The sequence below is a fragment of the Anastrepha ludens genome, chromosome 6 (assembly GCF_028408465.1).
Source record: "Anastrepha ludens isolate Willacy chromosome 6, idAnaLude1.1, whole genome shotgun sequence".
NCBI lineage: Eukaryota > Metazoa > Arthropoda > Insecta > Diptera > Tephritidae > Anastrepha > Anastrepha ludens.
The window spans coordinates 123,368,357-123,383,530 of NC_071502.1; the positions used below are offsets into that span (position 1 = coordinate 123,368,357).

The following is a 15,174-nucleotide window of genomic DNA, read 5'->3' on the forward strand; positions in this document are numbered from 1 at the left end:
GGACATCCCATTTGAGCGTTTCTAAGTATGTTTTGACCACTTGTGCAACATGTGGCCGAGCATTGTCATGTTGCAAAATAACTTTGTCGTGTCTATCGGCGTATTGCGGCCGTTTTTCTCGCAGTGCTCGGCTCAAACGCATCAATTGTCGTCGGTAGACATCCCCCGTAATCGTTTCATTCGGTTTCAGTAGCTCATAATACACAACACCCAGCTGGTCCCACCAGATACACAGCATAACCTTCAGGCCATGAATATTCTGCGCCGACGTCGATGTTGAAGCATGGCCAGGGTATCCATACGTTGCCCGACGTTTTGGATTGTCGTAATGGACCCACTTTTCATCGCCAGTCACAATTCGATGCAAAAAACCCTTTCTTTTGTGCCGTTGAAGCAGTTGTTCGCATGCCATAAAACGGCGTTCAACGTCTCTTGGCTTCAATTCATACGGCACCCAATGGCCTACCTTTCGGATCATTCCCATGGCTTTTAAACGTTTGGAAATGGTTGATTGATCAACTCCCAAAGTTTTTGCAACCTCTTCTTGCGTTTGAGCCGGATCTTGATCGAGCAATTCCTCCAATTCGGTATCCATGAACTTTGGCGGCGCACCCTCGCGTTCTTCGTCTTCCAAGCCAAAATCACCACTTTTAAAGCGTGCAAACCACTTCTGGCACGTTCGCTCAGATAGAGCATGCTCACCATAAACTTCCACCAAGATACGATGACTTTCGGCTGCTTTTTTCTTCATATTAAAATAATGAAGAAGAATTCCCCGCAAAAACACATTATTTGGCACGAAATTCGACATTTTCAAGTGTGGTAAAAATATTGTTGTTTACGCTTCAAATAAAAAACTTATACTGACGTTTGTGCCTTACGACAGTAGCTCTCCAATGAATGTTTGGAAATGTGGATCGATGGAATAATAATCAAGTTACGCCATCTGTTGTAAAACCGGACGAACTTATTCATAGTCCTATTAAATAAAAAATATCTAAATAAAATATTCTAGATCTGATGAGAAATTAATTACTATACTACTTAATGTACTATTATTACTTCTATATAATATAATATTTTAGATACTTAATTATCGGCTACAGTGTGGGACTATCGTGCTTGTTGTATCAGCTGTTTCGCGTTCGATTTCTCAGTTGACAGGTGCGAAAAGCGGCAAAAAAAGGAGATCTGTAGCGACGAGAGAGTTTGCCGTTACGGTGGCGGAGTAGTAAACAGCAGTGATTGCAAACTGTCCGGTTTTTGGTTAAAGTCGAGTAAAATTTAACACGTTTTTGTAAATTTGGGGTTTCTACAAAACATCTGTCAGCTGTTAAAGTAAAAAATTGACAAAAATTAAACTTGAGTTTGAGAGGCCCTGTATGATCACCGACATGCGTTGACGATGATATTGAAAGTGCTAGACTAAGAAAAAAATACACTCTTAGGCCCTCTTCATAAGCAAAGGTGCAGTGCAGTCAGAGTAACAAAAAATTTAAAGTAAAAAAATATTTTATTATTTAATGCAATTGTAAAACTCAGTACGCAATATGAAAAGTTAGTAATAAAATATTTACCATTAAATTAGAACTAAATAATTTTTTTTTGAAATTTCGAAGACGAAATACTGTAAAGCTTTACTAACATATAATGTGTAAGCTCTTTTGGGAAAAGCTTAATCCCTTAAATATATTCACAAGACGAAGTGGCGAAGGGCTAAATATGCAAGCTTTCAGAGATATTTTTCTCATTTCTTATACCCATAAAATAACCAACAAAAATGAAGTCATTCGTATTAAAAAATTGCTTGTGTTTAAACAAGTCCGTTTATGTAAAGAAATTGGTTGAGTATGATTTGAAATTTAGTTTACTAAATTAAAAAAATTTTTTTGCTCTTCTATGCGACTATAAATTTTAAAATAAAAGTTCTAAATACAAATCTTCCACTACTTAAATTCTTTGCATTTTTATAGGAATAGCTCTATGGCTCACCGCAACAGCTTCGCTATCTGCTGGTGACTTCTCAGCGCGTTCCGCGTCCTCTTCCACTTTGTAGACGCGCAATAGCGCCACAAGTGCCACCTTGATTAACATTTTGCTCAAACGCTTGCCCAAACAGTTGCGTGGTCCATCGTCGTACGGCAAATAAGCGCATGCGTGACGCGCCATCACCGCCGCTGCCTCAAAGCGTGCCGGATCGAATTGCTCGGGGGATGGATAAACCGTTGGGTCGTGGTGTATGGCATGCACGGGTATTAACACACAAGTGGCGCGTTCGATTGCATGAGCAGAGCCGGGAACAGGGTAGTCGCTGAGTGTGTGGCGCATGAGCATCTCTGTCACAGGGTGTTTACGCAATGTTTCTGCATAGATATAGATATATAGTATAAATGAGCTTTCCAATTCTAATACTAAGTTAGTTATGTCTTTAAATTTACGTTGACCCACCTGCCACCACCTGATCGAGGTAGTACATGTGCCCCATTGCTTCGTAGCTAAACTCAAGCTCGTAATTCTGCAACACGCTCACAATATTCTGGCGCAATTGCCGCTGTATTTCCACGTTGCAAGCCAGTTCATGCAAACAATGTGCCAGTACTGTTGCAGTATTAGCAAAACCGGTTAGCAGTGTGGCAAACGATTGTTTGACCAATTCCATTGCTTTGCGCTCATTGTCAGTTTCATTAGCTTCATTGCGCTCATTTTGCTCATCAGCCAGCATATCAATAAGTATTTGTAGAATGTCATTTCGTTTCGTCTTTTGTGTTCTTCGCTCTTCAAACACCTTTTGCACTACATCCGCTAGGCGTGCACTCAAATTAGGTGACACCACTTAAGCATGCGTGCACTTGGCCCAACACAAACTCGTATTTGTCATCATTAAATTAGCTGAAAATCGCGTTTGACACTCGCGCGTCAATAGCTCATTTATGTGCCAGCGCAACGCCTCCACTGACTCATCTGCGCCGTCCAACTCTACGCCAAACACACAACTGACTAATGCATCCGTGGCATAGCGGGTGCAAAGCATTTGTAAATCTATAGTGTGACGTTCGCTTGGAAGAACTGCATCCGCATTGGCTACTTAGCACTCAGCAGCTCTGATGACGCGCGGAAATATGAAACTCATTTTAGCTGACCAGAAGCAAGGGGTCAAGTTGCGGCGCAACGCCTGCCATTCTGTGTTATCAAGTGAATAAAGCAAATCTTTGTTAAGTGATTGATTGCTCAGACGATCAGAGAAGTTTGAAAAATCATCGATCAGCACACGTTTCACCAGCTCCAAGTCGAGTATGACAATTATAGGTGTAGTGTGGAGAAATATGCCTGCGATGGGCGTGCTCGCCTTAAAATGATTGTAGGCGCTGCGGATGCTTCGAATTGCGCTGGCTGCGCAGGATATCAGCTGCCACATAGGGTAAGCCACGATGTTAAAAGTAGTTCAGTTTATGGCGGTAATATGAGTAAGTTAATGAGATGGGAATGAGTATGCCGGAAATAGCTAACGCCAAGCCATTTGATAGCAGTTGAATAAAATAAGCGATGAATATTTTCACGAATATTTAATTTTATTTTGAATATTTTTCACCACTTTCACGAAAAGAGCTAAAAGTATACGAATACAGAATAAGTTGGTAAGAATGTCACTGTTCTATTCTTGTTATTCTTGTTATTACAAAAGTGGTTTGTGACAATTGTTTTCACGCTGATCTAATAGACTGACTCAATGAAAGCTTTCAAGAATAAGATTTGTTTAGGAGCATTCAAGCTTGGGAAAAAGCTCTTTAAGAAATGCGTGCATAAGAGAGAGAGAGAGACTCAGAAAGATATAGGGAGATACAGAGAGAGATACACAGATATACGTCTAGGCCAAAAATATGTTGACTAAGATATGAACATACATAAAGGTAATAATGGCTTATACACTTATTTCAACGTCCTTATAGTTTGTCGATCTTTCCGGCCTGAAAAATACAGATTCGTTTCTGCAATCACCTCCTTGTTTGAATAAAATATTTTTCTTAATAGCCTTTTCTTCAAAATATTGGGGAACAATTAATAGTCCGAGGGTACCAGGGAAATCACTCGCCTTCTTCGATTCAAACGAATGCGAACACAAAAAAATAGATCGATCTGACTGAAACTTGGTTTGTGTTCTTCCAACAGATGCTACTATACCTAACCTCGATGAGCGCCAGTGGTGCCATCTATCCGACTTTGCACGGTCTTTTCAAACTACCCTCGCACAAGTATAATTAGCATCCACAACTTTGCATCTGGTTTACAACTAATAACAGTTCTTGAGGTTTTTTCCCTTTAATCTTCTTGTAACAGTTGCTTCATTACTTAGTTCGGAAGCTTCTCTGCTATTTTGTTTTTATTCTTTCAGCGTCTTTCAAGGCAAAGAGATTGACTGAATCTAATATAGTTTCTATAGCTAAATCCTGGTGCTGGGAGTTTTAATGATTCCCCTGATTATCTTATTTTGGAATGGCTGTGTAACACTAATGTGGTACATCCCCATAATTGAAGTCCACACCGGTTATAGCACTTGGTTGTAAATAGGCAGCCTAGGTTGAGCTCACAGTTCAGAATTTCTGCCAATTATCCCTTGAAACTCTTACATTTTTAAATTGAGCTATTTCCATTTGAGCTTTACTTCCAAAGCCATGCTTAGATACTTGGCGGTATCGGCATATGACGGTATCGCTGAAAGAATATATGCAAGTTTATATATATTTTCTTGTTTGAAATCCACGCCAACTGATTAGGTTTCATTCAATTTCATAATCCAATTTTCAGACCATGTAATAACTTCGTCCATGGATTTCATCAATTCGCATTCGGTGGATCAGCAATTCGCATTCGGTGGACCAGCTAAAATAAAAGTGTCGTCAATAAATCTAGCTACTTTGCACTTTTTGGCACTGACAGGTCTGAGGTATAGAGCAAATGCAGTACCGATCCGAGTACAATGCCTTGTGATATCTGTCTCATTGCCAAAAGTATCCATTTGCTAACTCTAATGGAATTATGTTCTAAATAGAAGTAAACTAAAATCAGTTTTCATACGCGCAAGTTTTAAGATCGTTGCATATAAGCGACAACGCGCATTTAAGGGTTAAACAAATATTGCAGACGTTATTATTTTCATCCACTTTTCACTCTGAGAGACCCAAGCGTGGGTGCGCATTCCAGCAAAGAGTGCGAAAAAGATACTACCCGGCGTTATTAAAAAAAATAAAATTAATTAAAAGAATTAAAATTAATAAAGCAAGTAAAGGCTTACCGCTTCTCTTGCGCAATAATGCCGTCACAACCATTGCATTAATTTTGTGTACTCATTAAATTTCAATTATTGTTGCATAATTCCCAGCGCAGGTGAAAAGTGGGTATACATATTCATACACATGGATGTATGGTAAGTTCTGCAGCTGCAGTGCGAAAATAATGAGCACACGCTTACGGTTTGCAAAAAGCGAAAAGGCAAGAGATAAAAGCGAAGTGGTAACAGCGCGAGAGTCAAAGGTGCAGAAATGCGTGTGAAGGTGCAAGTGGAAGTTCACAAGTAAGTGATAATTAATGAGTATGACAAGTAGTACTGCAGCGCAGCTAAAAATGTTACATGCGCCAATGAATATAAACGCATACCATAGTACAAAACCACACACAACTACACAGGGTGCATAGCGAATCCTTGTACGTTCCGTTTCCCTTTTTTTGTTACAAAATGTCGTTTTCCAGGCGCAATTTGGCAATTAGCAAATCATAATGTGGATCACTTTGTTATTCTTCAAAATTTCAAGCATGTGTGTTCATATATATGTATATGCAAGTGTGTTATTTAGTGAGTGCATGTGTACGTGCACTCATGTATTGTCACTAAAAGTTAATTTTTTGGTGGTACTTGTAGCGTACGCACACTTGGCGGAAGTACTCAGTGCTTGAGTGGTACTTGAATTTTCACTTGAAGTGCTTTTGCTGCGAACAGTGCCAGACAATGAGTCCGTAACAATAGCAAAAACAACTCTAAATTACAAAGCGTATTAATGCAGACATCAGCAATTAGACAGTTTATAAAGACGGAACAAATACACATAAACAGAAGGAAAAGTACAAAAAGTTCACACACGTCCCAACTACATACATGCATGCACACATACTCGTATATGCTTGTTTATAAATATCTGTGTATGCCTGTGCGGGGAAATTATTCCGCAGCAACGCACACACTTACAATTCATTCACACCCTGCAGTGAAGAGCCAAACTACTCAGCAAACATTTTAGTTTAAACTAACTGGTATTTGATTGCAAGAAGTGATACTAGTACGAGAGCGACAAGAATTGCGCCAGTTGTGAAAATTAATACTTGGTGGTGTAAGCAAAAGAAATATTTTCCTATTTGTTGTTGCTACCTTTATAAATAAATAGCAATATTTAATAATTTATAATTTCAGGTTAAATAAAAGTAAATACAAAGTATTTACGATGAGAAAAAATGTTGAATAATTCTTAAATTTATAACGACAATCCTTTGAAGCTTTCATTTATCAATTTTTACTCACTTTTTCAACTCGCTCAGAACTGATGATTTTCTCAACAAATTGGACTAGAATTTTTTAATATTATTGTATATATATCGGGTATTTTTTAGCTGCATGAGAACTGGCGATATCGATAAGTATGGCTTGACAGCTGAGAATTGCGAACTGTGTTAATAGTCCGCAAAGCGCTTAGCCGATAGATGTATATCAGTTTTCTTGAGTAGCTATTTATGTTCAATGCATCTGCCCAAATCGGTGCCGCGTACAAAAGGACTGACCTGACAACTCTACTATAGAGTAATCTTTTGCTATGGCTAGGATCACCGTTGTTCGGCATTATTCGTGCCAGATAGGACTGCACACTCGATGCCTTCTTCACAGCGTATTTTAGATGCGTTTCAAAGTATAATCATCAGCCCAAGATATTTCACGGAGAGTTTTAAATTGATAGTTACAGCCCCAATACTTACCATTATAAATTCTACTACCTTCCTGCTGCTTATTTCTACCACATCACTTCTGTTTTTAGCTGAGCAATTCCAGGTTTAAGGACGTTAACCGATTCCTGATCCTACTTACTGATTAGCTGGTGCTCCTATCACCCCCGAGATACCATCCGTGAATCCAATGACTTTGCTTCTAAGAGGACATCCAGTCTTAGAACACCGTGATACACAAGGTTCCATAGCAGAGAGCCAAAAACCGATTCTTGGGGGACCCCTGCTGTTACATTTTACTCCTCAATGCCTTTATCCGTTCTAAACCTCAGTTTACAGTCCGGGAAATAGTTCCCAATTATTTGGACAATATCTCTACTTTTATGAAACCTATGGTATACACTGCCCGCTAGCTGTGTTAAAAGCGGTTCTAACGTGAAAAGTTACCACAGCGCAGTGTACTTTTTTCGCGCCACACCATTTCTTGTTTTCAATGGCTTCTGCTGCTAATTCCACCACGAATTTGATAGCATCCACTGTTGAGCGAGATTTCCTGAAGCTGAACTGGTATGTGAATAAAATACCTTTACCTTCTGCCAAAGTTAATACGATCAGACTACTGGGTTTTTGTGTGCATGGTAATAAGTGTTTCCGCTTACTCGCTCAATTCACTTTCCCCGCTTGCTCATTTTGCTGCTGTTCATTTAATGCAGGGAAAGTGTGTCTGTGTATGTGCGAGTGTGAATGTAGATGGTCTCCGAGTTAAAGCACTTTTGTTTTTGTTATGGTTTATTATTTGTATTTTCCCTCATTTCAGTGTATACGAATAATGTAATTAGAAGAACAAAAAAAATCAAATATAAATGGAAGTTTTTGTATAAGTTCATGTAGTGAAAATTGATGTGTTTTTGTTAGCAAATTTATTAAATCTGCAAGTTATGTGATTAATTTTGAAACACCACTTATTTTCTCATAATTTTTGATTTTAATTTTTCCAGCGAAGTTTTCTAAAATTGCTTGACCTAACTTTTAGTGGGATTTCGTATTTCGCTGTTCAATCCCCATCGTTAATTGCTTTATGGTAATTGTTTGTAAACAAAAAATGTTATTTATCCATTTATCGAGGGGTTTATCATTTACGCTCATTCTCTCCATGTGCACATTCAACAGACAGTGCTACATTATTTGCAGGAGTTACACTTAATTTGTTTTTTGATAGATGTGACATTTATCTGATATATAAAAAGGGTCTTATGATAATAGCACAGCGTACATTTGAATCGTTTTCTGCTGGTACTCTTTTTCTGTCAGATCTTTCAGCAGGTGCGCCACTTTCTTGTTTTTTGCTTCGCCAACAGTCGCATGACAAATATGTTGTATGGTCTTACAATGGAGAAAAGTTACTCCGAAATGCTAGGCAAAAATATAGGTATACCATATTTCAAGCCGAAGTCGACCCTCTAGAAAAATGCGTTTACTTGAACCTTGAACGCAACTATAACCACAGAAGCAAAACTGTCTTTACTGATAGCCAAACAGCAATCCGAGCTCTCAACTCTTTGCAGGTTACATCAAAACTGGTGCGGGAATATTTTATAAGCAGAATATCTTAGGAAAAGCAACCAGAGACCTATAGGTTACAGAGTACAGAATAATTATTGGAAACGAGGGTCGTTATTTGTTTGTCATTCGTTTGAATCGAGTCGAGTGATTTTCAAAAAAGTTTTTTTCCATCACGACGATGCATCATCTCATGCCACAGCAGTTGTAGTAAAAAAATTAATGTAAATAGGATTCGAACTCGTTTCACACCAAGCCTATTCTTCACACTTGGCCCCCTCGGATTCCTCGGACCACTATTTGTTCCACAATGTGAAGAAAAGGCTGGCAGGAAAAATATTTTATTTTAACTAAGATGTGATTGTAGAAACGAATGGCTATTTTCAGGCTTGGACAAATCCTATTATTCGGAAAGGATCAACTAGAGCAGCGTTGGATGAATTGCATATGCCTAAACGTAGACTATATCGAGAAATAAAGAGGGTTTACCCCAAACAATTAAATAGTTTTTATTTTTGCATGGACTTTTCACATAGGTAGCTTTAACCTAACTTAATTTAAGAGTTGTATGGGATTAAATAAGAATAATTTTAGAATGATCACCAAAATTCTAAGAAAGCATCATGGATTGAGTCATTATCTTATTAACCTGGGAATACACACCGATGGAATTAGCAGTATCTGTAAGGAGGAAGATGAAAACGTCAAATATATACTGCCATTGTTTCCAGCACTAGTGTAGATATAAGCGACACTAACATCTGAGTAGACATATTTTAGCCGAAGAGGAAATAAAACTCAATAACGTAAGAGACGTACTAAAATTTATTGAGGAAGTCGGGCTCAGAGAAATACTCAGAATCCACTGGAGGGCGCAATCGATTTTTCAGGGTGCAGTGCAAGGCCCCCTCACAATAAAAATTATATAATAATATTACAATAATAACAGTGGCATGCTTTGCTTGACTAGAAACCACTTCACAGGCAATGCGGAATGAGCCGACACATTTTTTTGCTCTATTGTAGCACTTAACATTTTCCGGGTGAGCCACAAAAACAAAAAAATCACCTCTAACATGAATGATTTCAACCGAGATGCAAAGCATTCGAAAGAGAAGGTTGCGCGCTAAACAGCTGGCATTCACTGGCCTACTTGCTTTATAGCAGCGTCAGTGTGTGGTCATTCAACAGCCACACTTCGCATATTTCCGTTTAATCAAACCTTGTTTTGGACCCTTTTTCTCTTTGGGTGAAAGAATTTTGCCACCACCAGAGGACTTCACATAGGCTGAAAAACAAGATTCCTGAACCAAACACTCTTCGCATTAATTCCGAATTTCCCCGCCACAGATGTACAAGCAGCGTTGTATATACAAACATACATACACACAATTTATATGTCTATGCCAAATTGATTTAAGCATTGTTTGCTGGCAAAAATCAAGGCACGCCCGCTGAGTACAAATGCCTGAGTAAAAAAATGTCTGCATATAAGCCAAACTCTGCGCCTAAAACGGTATGCATGTATGTGTGTACTCACGTAATTGTGGACTTGTGTATCTGCACTCAGCTCTCTGCTGGGGTTTGGTTTGCTATTTGCTGTGAAATCTATGTTTGTTTACACTTAAGATTGATTGTTTATTTCCTGATCTATGACATCAATCTTGCTACAAAAACAAAAGCTGTTATTATGCGTATGTGAAAGTTACGAATACACCAAAGCTTACTAATGCAAGCATAAATATGTCGGAAAAAAAGAAAAAGTTGAAAAAGTCTTAAAAATATTGCAAAAGTGGCCCAAAAGATAGGCAAACTGAATTTCCAAACTGTTGCACGTTTAGGTCGCAAATTTTTGTGTAGTTGTACTTAAAATTTTTTTTTGCCGTAACACTTTAAAATCTTCCCCGTTCGCAACTACGTAAATAAATAAATACCTTTTACTGCGCATTGGCGTCATGTTGGATTTGTTGTGAATGACAATTGTGTTTGTTTAGTGACAATGTTTTGAGCTTGTGACAGACGCAAGCCTGTTGAATGGATTAGTGTTCAAATATTTTGACACAATAACGAGGATGTTGAGCCTTTTTGACCTGCTGCGTGCGGGTTGCATGTTTCAAATGAGTAAAAGGCAGACAAAAAATTTATAGACCAAAAGTAAATACCCAAAAGCTGATGTAATAGGTGCGTGGTATTATATAATACCGAAAATTGCTATGCTAGAAGTGTAGATGTAATAAAAAATATGTCAAATACATACCTGCGAGGGTCGTTTGAAAAGCTCGTGCAAAGGTCGTTTGAGAAGTCCGTGCAAAGTCAGAGAGATGGCTCTGCTGGCATATATCGAGATTACACTTGGTGACTAGCATCTCATGGAAGAGCACAAACCAAGTTTCAGCTAGATCTGTCTATTTCTTTGTGCTTGGATGTCGTTTGAATCAAAAAATGAACGAGAAATAATTTTGTGTGTACAATTTCACGTCTCAGCAGTTGTGGTCGCAAAATTTATGGAAGTGCCTATTCTTCATACCTGGGTTCCTTAGATCCCTCGGACTACTATTTGCTCGTCAATTGGCGAAAAAAAGATTTTACTCAAACGAGGAGCCGATTGTAGAAAGGAATGGTTATGTTTCAGCTTTGGACAAATCCTATTATGCGGAAGGGATTAACAAACTAGAACATCATGAAACAATATGCATAAGCCTAAAAGCATACTAGTCGAAAAATAAAAAGCCCTTCCCCAAACATTTAAGTAGTTTTTATTTTGGCACGTACTTTTCAAACAACCCTCGTATGCATCACTACATATTATAAAACAAAGTCGCTTTTTCTGTCCCTATGTCCCCGTATACGCTTAAATCTTTAAAACTACGCAACGGATTTTGATGCGGTTTTTTTTTAAAGATAGATTGATTGAAGAGGAAGGTTTATATCTATATAATGTGAAGAAATATATAAAGGGGGCGTGGCAATCGGTCAAAATGTGGCAAAAAACATAATTTTTTTGTTTTCACGGCCATAAATCATAAACGAATCAACCAATTAAAAAGAAACTTTCTTAGAGTTTAACTTTGAAATATTTACTTTCGTTCTGCATCAAAAAAAAACCAAAGTGTTTAACCAAAAGTGTTTAAACAAAAGCAGCTCTTTTTCCAAAAAAAGCTGTTTGTGTGTTTGTTCGCTGTCAACCGAATGAAGCAACAGGCGTTAAGCGATAATCTCACCACACCTCATTAATGTTGAATTACATCGTATGCTGACGTATGTATGTATGTATTTACGAATCGCTCGCATTACTTCATTTCGGACGTATGTACATATGTATCTATGTATGTACTGAATTCCATGTAATTATATGCACATACAATTTTACAGCGAAATAAAACGCTATTTTCACGTTCTATATTAGTAAATCGCACATACAGTATGCAAAGTTCGTATTAGTACACCCTCTTACAAATAAAAATACCACGTATATTTTCAAATTTACTTTAAAGCAATTGATTTCAATCGTAGTGCGGTATTGTAAAATTCATAAAAAAATAGAATAATAACAAAAACTCCGAAACATTTGCATAGAATTGAAAAAAATAGCTTTAGTAGCAGTGTAGCTATTTCTACTGCAGGCAAAATTCGTATTAGTACACTTAGTATGCGTTGAATTTGTAAACAATTTGTTGGTATTTACCTTTATTTTCGAAACGATTCAATGTTTAACCTTGGGCAGTTGCGTTTTAGTAGCCATTTGTTCAAGTTCGCGGAGTTAGCTTGCAATGTCGCCAAAGTCAAACGAAACTAGGAGATTAATAATAAATATGAACAAAAACAGAAAGTCTTTACGCGAAATTGCGAGAACATTGCAGAAAAGTGTGTCTACAATACAAAACTTAGTCAAAATTTTTAGAGACAGTGGAAGGATTGACAAAAAGCTTCGAAATGTGAACAGGGCAAAGCTTGGGCAGAGGCACAAGACTTATTTGAAACGCCTTATGAGAAAAGACCCCACCGTCAGTGGAGTTTCACTAGCTGCAGAACTAGAAAAATACTTTTCTATCAAAGTTACACCTCAAACAGTGCGCAATTATGTAAAAAATTGGGATTTAGAAGCAGAACTGCGGTTAGAAAACCGTATGTAAGCTCAGTCAATAGAAGAAAGCGTGTTATATTCGCCAGGCAATATTTAAACAAAAATATGCGGTTTTGGAAAAGGGTAATTTTTTCAGACGAGTGTAAATTTAATATAAAAATGTCCGATGGACGCATACAAATTTGGAGAGAGTGTAATACTGGCCTTCAAAAACGAAATCTGCAGCCTTCTTTCAAGCACGGTGGTGGTTCTCTGATGGTATGGGGATGTTTCGGGGCAAACGGAGTAGGAAAGTTGCATTTTATTGATGGAATTATGACTGCGAGGCAATATATTGATATTTTAAAAAAGAATCTACGCAAAGGTGTCAAAAAATTGGGTTGCAAAAAAAAATGTATATTCCAACAAGATAACGACCCTAAGCACACGGCGTTGGATACAAGGTTATGGATGCTTTATAACTGTCCAAATTATCTCAAAACACCACCACAAAGCCCGGATATTAATCCCATAGAAAATGTATGGTCGATTTTCAAAAAGCAGCTGGAACATCATCAAATAAGGAACCGAGAACATTTAAAAAAAGAACTCAAAACAGAGTGGAAGAAGATTTCTCCAAATCTCACAAAAAAATTGGTGGAATCTATGCCGAAGAGATTGTCTGCTGTTCTAAGGCAACGAGGGTATCCTACAAAATATTAATTTTCTGAACTATTTTTTATTTACTCTTTAAATCATTAAAAATACATGTGTACTAATACGAATTTTGCTTCTGTGAAAAGTGTTCATTTTTTTCTTTCTTATTTTTTTTTTGCATTTCAATACACTTTGTGAGCGGTTTTTTTATTTGGCCTTATTTTAGTTAATTATCTATAAAATAAAACGGTTTCAAGCATTTGTTTTAAAATTAATTTGAAAATATACGTGGTTTTTTTATTTATTAGGGGGTGTACTAATACGAATTTTGCATACTGTAATTAAAATACAGTTTTTGGATAGTTTTTATTGATTCGGAGCGCGTTTAGCTTGCTATCGATTCCATACAATAACATTTTTTGTCATTTACTTTTTACGACAACTAATAGCTTATTTTCGAAGCGATTTCAACAAATAGGTACAACATTAATCCTTATCCAATTAAATACCTTAAATACATTGTTGTTTTCATATAGATCTATGTATATGGCTCTTTACAGCAATAATTAAAAACAATATTTTTCAAGATATTACATCAGTAGTTAGTAATTGAGATCTACCGGAAAAATTGCGTTAGCTGTTGCGTCATCCGGCATTGCCGCTACTCCTTTGGAAGGAGGCCGAACCGCACACTCTACATTCAAGCTCCCGCTGAAAATCGCAACCGATGATGATAATAGCGTCTGTAGTGTATCTAGACAGAGCAATACAGGAAAATTGATGCGTGACTGCTCATTAATAGTCTGGGACGAAGCTATCATGTCAAACAAGACGTCTGTGGAAGCATTGGATAGGACAACACGCGATTTGCACAACAAAAATTCACCTATGGGTGGATGTACAATTCTGTTCTCAGGAGATTTCCGTCAAATCCTACCAGTTGTGACTCGAGGAACACGTGCTGACGAAATAAATGCTTCGCTAAAAAGATCCCACCTTTGGTCGCATGTCAATAAATTAGATCTTAAAACTAATTTGAGGGTTTCGTCATCTTCACGTGAGAACAGGCTATTTCCAGAGATCCTGCTAAAAGTTGGCAAAGGAGAATTAACACAAGTGAGGGAAGGATTAACCTAGAAAACCTTTGTGTTTTGATAGACAACATCCAAGAGTTAGTCAACAATGTCTATCCTGACATTGATAACATTCTGTCACCAACTAACGAACAAGTAGATAAAGTAAATAACTTGATTATTTCAAAGATTTATGCGCCGACGAAAATATACTACTCGGTCGATACTGTTCTCGATTTGGAAGAAGCTGTTCAATTTCCTACAGAATTTCTAAATTCTTTGAACCCGTCTGGACTCCCTCCTCACAAAATGGAGCTGAAAATAGGTTGTCCTGTTATTTTATTAAGAAACCTAAGTCCACCTAAACTTTGCAATGGCAATAGAGTGCACAATACTCACAGGATGTGGTACCGGAGAAGATGTATTGATTCCCCGAATCCCTCTGATACCATCGGATCTACCACTCCAATTTAAACGCTTACAATTTCCGGTAAAGACATCTTTTGCAATGACCATTAATAAATCTCAGGGTCAAACCTTCAACGTTGCAGGCTTAGATTTGAGTGTTGACTGTTTTTCACATGGCCAACTGTATGTCGCTCTTTCAAGAGTAACCTCTAGAGAAAACATGTTTGCATTGTCTAATGACAAGAAGGCTATGAACGTTGTATATAAAGACATTCTGTAATATAGTAATTGTTGTAAAAATAAAATAAATACATATGTAAAAATGCAAAAAGTTAATATGCAAAAATGTAGGGTATGAATTTAGATATCCCAAAGATAGCAGGAAATCTTCATGCTATAAAGAAAGGGGAATTGTTTTACTCCAAATTT

General features: G+C 37.5%; 1 pseudogene; it reads right to left on the minus strand.

Annotated features, from left to right (window-relative positions):
- Positions 1-1,897: 1,897 nt before the first annotated feature.
- LOC128867285 (probable cytochrome P450 6a14) overlaps positions 1,898-15,174 on the minus strand; it is a 53,660-nt pseudogene continuing 40,383 nt past the window's right edge.